Raw genomic sequence first — 10,392 nt, forward strand, 5'->3', positions numbered from 1 at the left:
GAAAATTAGTTATTAAAAACCTAACTTTTACCAAAATCATCAGATTAAGACATTAGACCTAAACATAGCATTCTACGACTTTAGTAACTTTTCACACCCTATTCCCTCAGGATTAGACCCCAAACTTGTTGGGTTACTATATTTGACAATGTCCCGTTATACGAATTGAGAGGTGTAATTTGAGCGTATCGGTATTTGGCGCGTGTCGGGGAATACGGTTTTGAAATTACTAAATAGTATTTGCTTTATTGAAGTCTTTTGCTTATTCCATCACACCTCGTTTGCTACTGTAAAACTGTGTGAATATAAATCGAATCAACAAAATCAACGTCGGGTAACCGTGGAATCGGTTGAACAATCGTGCGAATGATTCGGATGATGTGAATGTTTTTCGCTCGAGCGTGTTCCGGAAGGAGGATTATGCATCTGCCATTGTTCGGCCTCGAGTTGGGATTGCTATCAGAAAATTGATTCCTCCCCATATACCGGTTATCGAAGCTTGAGGGATACTTTCGAGGAACTTCTACGAAATAATTGCGCGTCATTTCATTTTTTGTGGATGTGTGTGCTAATCACATCCCGAACAACATTCCAAGATGCTATTCGGTTGAGGTTATTCAAATATTCACTTGCCGGGAGAGGCAAGAACATGGTTCGAGAAGCTGCCCCGAAATTCGATTACTTCATGGGTACGGGATGGTAGCTACTTTTCTCACAAAATGGTACCCCCTAGCAAGAAAGCTAAAATTTTTGACAAGATCTATGAATTTAAGCAGCGACCGGGGGAACAATTATATGAAGCATGGGAGAGATTCAAGGATTATTTGCAGAAGAGCCCAAATCATGATTTTCCGGATAACATATTAATGGAGAAGTTCTACCGAGGGTTAGAACTAGTGACGCGATCGATTTACGCTGCGAATAATAGTTGATGGTTGTTTCATGAACAAATCTTATCGACGGGTGACCACCATACTTAACAAGCCGACGACGCATAATCGTTTCTGGCACTCAAACAATGCCGATGTGGTACCGTTTGGTAATGCTATGATCTAGAATATAGTGAAAGGAGAATCAAGATACCGCAAACATTGGTAACTTGCAACCAATATCTCCTGCCGACAAAGAAGTTTGATGAATCCCCTGATCAAGAAGGTAAATGTTTGTGAGGAAGAGGAAGTTTTAAAGCTGACGTACCATACTCAAGATGGTCCATTCCACGAAGGGCCCCATGCCGATTGAAGATGCTAATTATGTTAATAACCTCAAGGAGTTACCAGAGATTTAATTACCAAGGTGGTTATCGTAGTGGGATCAATGGAGACCTCAACAAGGTCAAGGTGCTTATAACAACTCGGGAACTACAACAATAATTATGGTGGTGCGAACCGGGAGCTACAACAACAAGTAACAATTTGGGAACAAGAAGTTCCAATCAGACATACCACCGAAAGGGCGGTCACGAGGAGCAAGGTAGTTCGAAGGTTGAATCAATGCTTGAGAAGACTTGGCAAATCAGTCCAAGTCCGAGAGAACTTTATCCGGGGCCGACAGAGACGGTGGGTTCCCACAGAGCTATTCCGTAAGCTCGAGTCACGGATGAGGGATATTTCTAGAGAGCAAGACCTCCTAAAAAGGAAGGACTTCCGAGTGACACTATTCCAAATCCAAAGAATGGGGGAGGCGGTGTAGACCGTGTGTTTGCCATCACTACTTGGAGTGGTAAAATACTCCAAGGGGCTGATGAGAAGGTGATTGATCTTGAGCCGATAGATGAAGTGGATGAGGTGCAGTCTGAAGCACCCATTATCGTTGATGAGAATGCTACTGACAAGAGGGTTGCTGATATTCCGGAGATTGTGAAGGCAGCTGAGAACACGAGCAAGTAGCCTGTGAAAGGGGCTCTCCGCCCTTTGACTCAGCTTTTCAAATCTACACCACCCTTTCCTCAGAGGTTGGTAAAGAAGAAGGAAGATGCTAAGTTCGAGAAGTTTTATGATCAAATTTTGACAGCTATCTCTAAATTTTCCTTCTTGGATGATGTCAAGAAGATGCCCGGTTTTGCTAAATAGTTAAAGGACTTGTTGACCAAGAAGAAAATGGTTCAACACGAAACCATAAGTTTGACTCACCCGTGAGTTCTATAATCTCAATCCACACGTTCGAAGAAGGAGATCTTGTGGCGTTCACCATTACTTGTTCGTGGGCACCATGATTTTGCTCGCGCTTTGTGTGATAACGGGCGAGTATTAATTTGATTCCCCTTGCTATATACAAACAATCGAGTTTGGGGATGCCAAGGCCGACGACTATGAGGTTACAAATGGCCGATAGGTCTATTAAAAGCACTGGCTGGGGTGGTTGATGATGTCTTGTGCGGGTTGGTGATTTTATGTTGCCCATCGATTTTGTAATTCTTGATTGTGTTGTTGATAGGGACATTTCTATTATTCTCGGGGAGACCTTCCTTGCTACGAGGAGAGCTCGATGGATTCGGAGAAAAATGAAATCAAGTTCCGAGTCAACGATGAAGAAGTGACCTTTCAGGCCAGCAAAGGGATGAAGTTACCAAGTGCTTATGAGAGCATTTCGGTAATTGATTCGGTTGACGTTATTGAAGAATGTCACGACCCATCTAGGGCCGCGACGAGTGCCCGATACTTGTACCGAGCACCCCTTGTCTACCATATTTCCTTTATTACTAAGTGGGCCATATGAACTGCACCATTTTTTTTTTATCGACATAACATTGATAGCATAATAATATACATAGGCTAGCCAAACCTTTGATAGTACATTATACAAACGACAAGGATCATCGATGCAAAATATCTAATCGTACGTATCTACCTACGAGCCTCTAAACATAGTACAAATACACATATACATAGGAAGGGCCGAGCACTGCCGCGCCCGAATATATACACAAGAATAGTACCAAAGAACCGAGGCTCCCGGGTAACCGGAGCGCCGCGACCATCGCCGACGGAGCTCCTAGGAACCGGTGTCCGTCTACCGACCGACGCGGCATGAACGCAGCGTCCACAAGAAGGGACGTCAGTACAAAAAGTGTACCGTGTATGTAAGGCATGGAAATAAACAACGCCAGTATAAACATAGGTATGAATAACCCTATCATAGGATCAGAGGACACTTAATGAGATAAGAAAGTAACACATATGAGAATGCCCTTTCGGGCCGTATAGCATGCACGCTTGTTCGTCTTGGATAACATTTCTTTTCCAAAGACATAGAAAATAGAATCTGGGTTGTATCACGTCTTATCATATCAGGTCATAGCATATCGGGTCATAGCATAGCAGGCTATAGCATAGTAGGTCATAGCATAGTTGATCATAGCATAGTAGGTCATAGCATAGCTGATCATAGCATAGTAGGTCATAGCATAGCTGATCATAGCATAGTAGGTCATAGCATAGCTGATCATAGCATAGTAGGTCATAGCATAGCTGATCATAGCATAGTAGGTCATAGCATAGCTGATCATAGCATAGTAGGTCATAGCATAGCTGATCATAGCATAGTAGGTCATAGCATAGCTGATCATAGCATAGTAGGTCATAGCATAGCTGATCATAGCATAGTAGGTCATAGCATCGATCATAGCATAGCCGATCATAGCATAGTAGGTCATAGATAGCCGATCATAAAGATAGTAGGTCATAGCTGATCATAGCATAGTAGGTCATAGCATAGCTGATCATAGCATAGTAGGTCATAGCATAGCTGATCATAGCATAGTAAGTCATAGCATAGCACCGAACAATGTCGGCTCGCCCACATAGCACCGAAATACATCGGCTCGCCCATATATCCCGCGTCCGGCATCCCGCGTCCGGATGATAAGCCGGGCCGACTGTGGCAATGAAACATAGTTCCCTTCCCATTCCTATGTATCCCTTCCCCCATGTCCCCATGTACATATATATATATTTCATATACATATATCATATCATATTATATCATGTCATGTTATGTAGTGTCATAGACATTTCCTCATCTTCAGCATCATCATTTCCACCATAGAATCATAGTCGTCGTTTTAGTCATAAAAACTTTCAAAAACTGCAAAACTTTGATTTAGAGGAGAATAAATATTTTAGAAAACATTTATAAATTTTTAGAAAGGAACACAAGCCTTGGAATCGATGAACTGGTTAAAACAGCTATTATTTAGTAGTCATACACAATTTACATACGTTGAGCTTCATGGAGTCATTTACGAAGGTCTAAGGGTCACTCGGTTCCATTTGGGCGCGTTGGAGATGTTTAAACAATTATTTCAATAAAACACCAAACTTAATTCAATTTTATTGAATGAAAAAGAGGTAATTTCAAGTTCGAATTTCTAGGAATGGGATCATCCCCGAGGCGCGTATTCAAGCCTATTATGTCTAAGACATGCCAAAGAAGGAGGGTGAAGCCTTACATACCTCTTTTCGCTCCTTATGCCACTCCAAATTCAAGTCGCAAATCCGCCTTTAATCTACAAATTGGTCATGTTTACCAAACATGATTAGTGCCTTTAGAATTGAATTCTTAAAATAATACTTGGCTACCGAAATTTCTAAAGACTTCGTAAATACTTCATTCCACCAAGTTCAACTTGGCCAATTTCAATCAACAACAATCCGGGAATTCAACCCGGCCAAACTAACAACACAACATCAACAACCATACTAACAAATTTCCATATTCAATCCAAGTTACATTATAACAACTCAATCCATATACTACCTCCTTCAATACCTTCCAACTCCAATAAGGACATTATAATTCATACGCCAACAACACCATACTGACAGCATTATCTTTCATACACGCAAGAACATAATATTCAATTTAAATACTTCAATCACAAGTCTCCAACTTCTACAACTTCACAAGATTATTAAGCTTTCATAGGTAATATAAAATCCTCAACACAACAACAACCATAACACAAAATAAAATTGATTCATTTTCTTCCATACTACATGCAACTACACGGCCACACATGCACCCTACCTCACGGCCACCTTCACAACTACAACCTCTAAAAAATCATCCAACTTCCAATATCAACATAACATTTACAACAATAACAACCAAATACTAAATAAAATAATTAGTACATAATTTATACACACACACATATATATATATCCATGCACGGCCACACCATAGTTTCTATTCTTCCATGAATTTCATCCATTTTCTTACACCTTACACATGCAAAATCATCCACAACATGCAAGAAAGAATCAAACCTTACCTTTTCTTCAATTCCTCACTTGGTTAGAGATTTCAACTCATATAAATAAGTGTCCTTCTTGCTCCAAAGACCACCCCACCTTGCTAGGGACCCTTGAATTGGTAAGAAATGATTTTTGTAGAAATTTTTGTAAATTTTTCTTGGAATTTTTCTCTTGGCCGAATGGCCTTTCAATTTCTCCTCCTTGTTCTTTGTTCTTCCACTTCTTGAAATTTCTAGAAAATTATGAGACAAGGATGACTTAGTCATCTTTTATTAGTGTAATTTAGACCCCTTCATGGGCTTAGCCCATGCCATGGCCGGTTGGGCCTCTCTTTTTTTCCAAAAAAAAAATAATCCAAGCCCAATTGTATTTCATAACAAGTAATAATTCATAAAACCGTTTCCAAAAATTCCGACTTTACCCCTAGACTCTCTTAATAATTTCGCTTATAAATTCTTCATATGCCATTCATATGCTTAACAAGATAAAGATATGGCCTTGCTTGTCGTCCTCCCGCATTTGTCTTGAATTACCCGATTGCTCAAAAATGCGGGATATAACATCCTCCCCCCTTTAGAACATTCGTCCTCGAATGTTAAACCGGCTCGTGGTGTATTATGACGTTCGGGGGAGTCTCCTTCGTAGATATCCCACATGTCGCTTAGCATGTCCATTTTAGCACGTTCTCCCTTTTTGCTGGTCTAACCTGCCCCAACCTACACTACTTCTATAGAACTTCCAGTCACTTCACACACTCTAATTTACTTTAAACTACTTACTTTCACATTCGTCCCCAGTTCCCTCATTTATGAAATTTTCAACATATTTCCCAGGGGGGTTACCCATCGCAGGATTGCTCTCACTTTACCACGCTTAACTTCGAACCTTTAGTACATTTCGGCGTTCTAACGCTAGTAATTTCGCCTCCACTTCCCGGACTACCTTTATCACGTAATCTGGGGCGTATTGGTGTCTTGACAAATTTCTGAAGCATTTTTGTGACGCATCTTTTCTTTTTATTACCAATTTAGCCTTTGTAATCACTAACATTCACTTTCTACCTAGGTGCACGGCTGTCTTCATCCTAAGTCTCCGAATTCCCCTATACTCAATGATACAATGAGCGGTATACAATATAGTAGAATCAGGGTCAATTTAACGTATGCATGTAATAGGAATATGCTGATAATGTACCTGTAGCAAAGATCCGGGGAGGGTTCGGGTGATCCCGCCGTCCCGTTAATGCATATATACGGTGTGGAGGGCCGCTGAATCGGATGCCCCTCCCTCGCCTCGACCACGACCCGCGGGAGTACGGGAGGTCCGCCCGAGGGCGCACAGACGGCGGACGAACCCACCGCCGACCCGGCGGGCCGAGCCTACTTCCTTCATTCCTTAGCGGACAATCTCGCATCAAATGGTCCATCCGTCCGCGGGCATAACATGCACCCGTATCGCGGTAACAACGCCGGAGTGTGGCCTGCCACACCGAGCACACCGTAGTGGGGGTTGCCCTGTCCTGCTGGAATCCGCTCTATACTGGGACCCTGAAGCTCTAATACCCTGGTCTGGTCCCGAATAGGCAGAGCGGTCAAATCCCCTATCCGCAAATCGAGGTGGTGCACTGGCCACTGATTGGCCTGAATACTCAAATTGCTCCCCGCGCCGCCCCCTCTATATTCACTTCTAGCCCCGAAAGATCGGCCTTTTTTCTCGGAACCCCTATCCGGGGTAACGCTCCCCTCTCCCGTACCGATATTGCTCCTCCAAGTTTTGGGCATGGGCCTGGATGCGAGCAATAGTCATCCCATCCTGGAGTGAAGCCGTCAAACACTCCTTAATTATGTGTGGCCCCAACCCACTAGCAAACCGGTGTACATGATCTCCCATATCAGCTATCATGGCAGGGGCATACCTGGCTAATGAGTTAAAGCGAAGACTATACTCCCTGACACTCATATTTCCCTGCTTAAGGTTCAAGAACATATCGGCTCGAGCCCGTCGAACCTCCGGCGGCAGGAAATGTCGCAGAAATGCCTCAGTGAATTCCTGCCAAACCGGAGGGGGTGCATTCGCTCCCCTCGAAGATACCCAGTTATTATACCAAAGAACCGCCACATCTCGCAGCCTGTAGGAAGCCAACTCTACGGACTCCGTATCCGAAGCATGTATAATTCTCAGAGTCCGGCATTTCATCTATAAAACTCGCGGGTCTTCCTCTGGTTTTGATCCATAAAACTCCGGAGGTCTCAGAGTGATAAAGTCACGAGCCCTTGCACTCACCGCCCTATCTCCTTGGCCTTCATCTTGCCGCTGAGCTTGTGCGGCAACTAGTTGGGTCAGCAATCGGATAGCCTCTCTCTATCCGCCGGCCCGCAACCGCCGGCGGTGGACCGGTGGTGGCTGGGGCTGGAGCTGGGACTCCTCCCTGCGCTGCTGACACGGGGGGAGCACGAAAAGCCTGGGAAGGAGCCTCGTTATGAGACTCACCTTCTTCCAATTCCGCTGGTGGCTCCCGTTCAGTCCTTTTCTCGGCCACCGTCTTGCCCTTCTGGGCTACTGTAGCTTTCCTCTTCACCGGCATTACTGAAACCATAACATAGGATTAGGAGAATAACATGGAAACCTGATAGCATAGCTCTATCGCACGATTTAGAGTACAAAGAAGGTCATATTTCCTAAATGCCCGTGACCTCCGTTTATAAGTGTGGCGCGCTACACACCCATAAACAGGACTCTACTGGACACGGCTTGTAGACAAACCTCTAGGACCGCCTGCTCTGATACCACTTCTGTCACGACCCATCTAGGGCCGCGACGAGTGCCCGATACTTGTACCGAGCACCCCTTGTCTACCATATTTCCTTTATTACTAAGTGGGCCATATGAACTGCACCATTTTTTTTATCGACATAACATTGATAGCATAATAATATACATAGGCTAGCCAGCTTTGATAGTACATTATACAGCGACAAGGATCATCGATGCAAAATATCTAACTGTACGTATCTGCCTACGAGCCTCTAAACATAGTACAAATACACATATACATAGGAAGGGCCCGATCTTTGTCGCGCCCGAATATATACACAAGAATAGTACCAAAGAACCGAGGCTCCGGGCAACCGGAGCGTCGCTAATCGCCGACGGAGCTCCTAGAACCAGTCCGTCTACTCGCCGACTCCGCGCGGCATGAACGCGTCCACAGAAGGGACGTCGTACAAAAAGTGTACCGAGTATGTAAGGCATGGAAATAAACAACGCCGGTATAAACATAGGTATGAATAACCCTATCATAGGATGAGGACACTTAATGAGATAAGAAAGTAACATAGGAATGCCCTTTCGTACGTATAGCATGCACGCTTGTACGTTTCTTGGATAACATTTCTTTTCCATAGACATAGAAAATAGAATCGGGTTGTATACGTCTTATCATATGTCATAGCATATCGGGTCATAGCATAGCAGGCCATAGCATAGTAGGTCATAGCATAGCTGATGTTACATCCGGCATTTTCGCGTATTTGAAAATTTGGAAATAACCTTGAATTGTATGGAATAAAGTCAAATGTTGATTTGAATTAATGCATGTGTGTGTTGCTCATGAAAAATATTGGCGTGGAAGTGCAAAGAGGAAGGTCAAGAGCAAAAATCGGAATTTTGGAAATTCGTTTTATGAAGTTGCTAAGTAGCCAAGTAATTGGGCCAAAAAAAAAAAAAGAAAAATTGGGCCCAATTTATTGGAAGTGGCCGGCCAACTTATGGCCTAGCCCATGAAAATTTTAGCCATTTTTCCATGTGCAAAATTTATATAAATGGATAAGGGCCTTAGAAGATTCAAGAAAATCAAAGAAAGAACAAGAAAGAAAAAAGAGGAGCCAATTCGGCTAGAAAAGAAAAAAGAAGAGAGAAAGAAAAATTCTTGGAGCCTTGTCCTTAGTCCAAAAAAATCTTGTTCTTCGCGAATTCTTAACGAGTTTGAGGTGCTCTACGACGTAGTATAATTGGTTTGGAGAAAGAACCCCGTTTGCGGAAAGTTGAAAATTCAAGAAAAGGTAAGATTCTTGTGTTTTGAGTTATGGAATGAATTTATATGTTGTGGTGATTAGAATTGTATGAAAATTATGAAAATTGTGTTGTGAGATTGCATGGCCTTGTGTGTGCATGGGTAGTGTTTGGCCGTGAGTTATGGCCTTGAAAAAGGCAAGGATTTCATGTTTTCTTTTCATGTTGTGGAAGATTTTTAAGTGTTGTGATGAGTATAATTGAATGAAAATCATAGAATATAGTGTGTCGAAGTGTGTGGCCGTGTGAGGGCATTGTGTGTGTGGCTGTATGGTGCCTTTTGTAGCCTTAATTTTACCTAGTGTACTAATTGTGTTGTTGGACCTTTGTGACGAAAATGGAAGGAAATGGTTTATGTTGGAAGTTTTGAACGAATTATAGTTTGATGGAAAACTTGTGCATTTTGTAGAATAATGTGAAATGTATTGAAATGTGTTTGAAAGGTCTTGAATTAGTGGATGAATATGAAAATATCGATATTGGATGAAAAGTGTAAAGTTAGAACGAAAGTTGATGTATTATGTTGAAAGAAGGACTACTTATGTGAATATGTGTTTTATAATGTTTATTGGTGTTGTTGATGTCGTTGTTAGGTTGGTTGTAAACGAGTTTAATAGGATGTTAGATATATAGGGGAGATGTCGCCGAAATTTCGGTAGTCAAGTATGAACTCAATATTGAAAAGCTAACTCTCATGAATATACCGGTAAAGGTGATCCGGGACGAAACGGAACTTGAGTTTAAGCGAGCGTAAGGCATCCGTAATATGTAAAGCTATCCCTCTCCTTCCTTTGGCATGTCCTAGGTATACTAGGCTTGAATTTGAGCCTCGGGGTTATTCGTTCATCGAAATCCAATTCGAAATGGAGCACTATTCATTGGCAATTGAACTAGTACTATGGAAAATGCTCAAACGTCCGTAACTTCCGGAATGTAATCAAATTGCCTTGGAACTTCTATAAATGACTCTATTAAGTGATATTTTATAAAACTTTTCAAAACCACTCCCGGGATGCTATTTTATAAAACTTTTCAAACCACTGTGCATATTTATAAAACTTTT

The 10,392-nt window shown here is 42.3% G+C and overlaps 1 non-coding gene across 1 annotated transcript; it reads right to left on the reverse strand.

Moving 5' to 3' along the window:
* Positions 1 to 743: 743 nt before the first annotated feature.
* LOC132043305 (small nucleolar RNA R71) lies at positions 744 to 850 on the reverse strand. The gene has a single exon (XR_009411769.1). It is a non-coding gene; the product is annotated as a small nucleolar RNA R71 (small nucleolar RNA).
* Positions 851 to 10,392: the final 9,542 nt, after the last annotated feature.

The sequence above is a fragment of the Lycium ferocissimum genome, unplaced genomic scaffold, assembly GCF_029784015.1.
Source record: "Lycium ferocissimum isolate CSIRO_LF1 unplaced genomic scaffold, AGI_CSIRO_Lferr_CH_V1 ctg22872, whole genome shotgun sequence".
Taxonomy (NCBI): Eukaryota; Viridiplantae; Streptophyta; class Magnoliopsida; order Solanales; family Solanaceae; genus Lycium; species Lycium ferocissimum.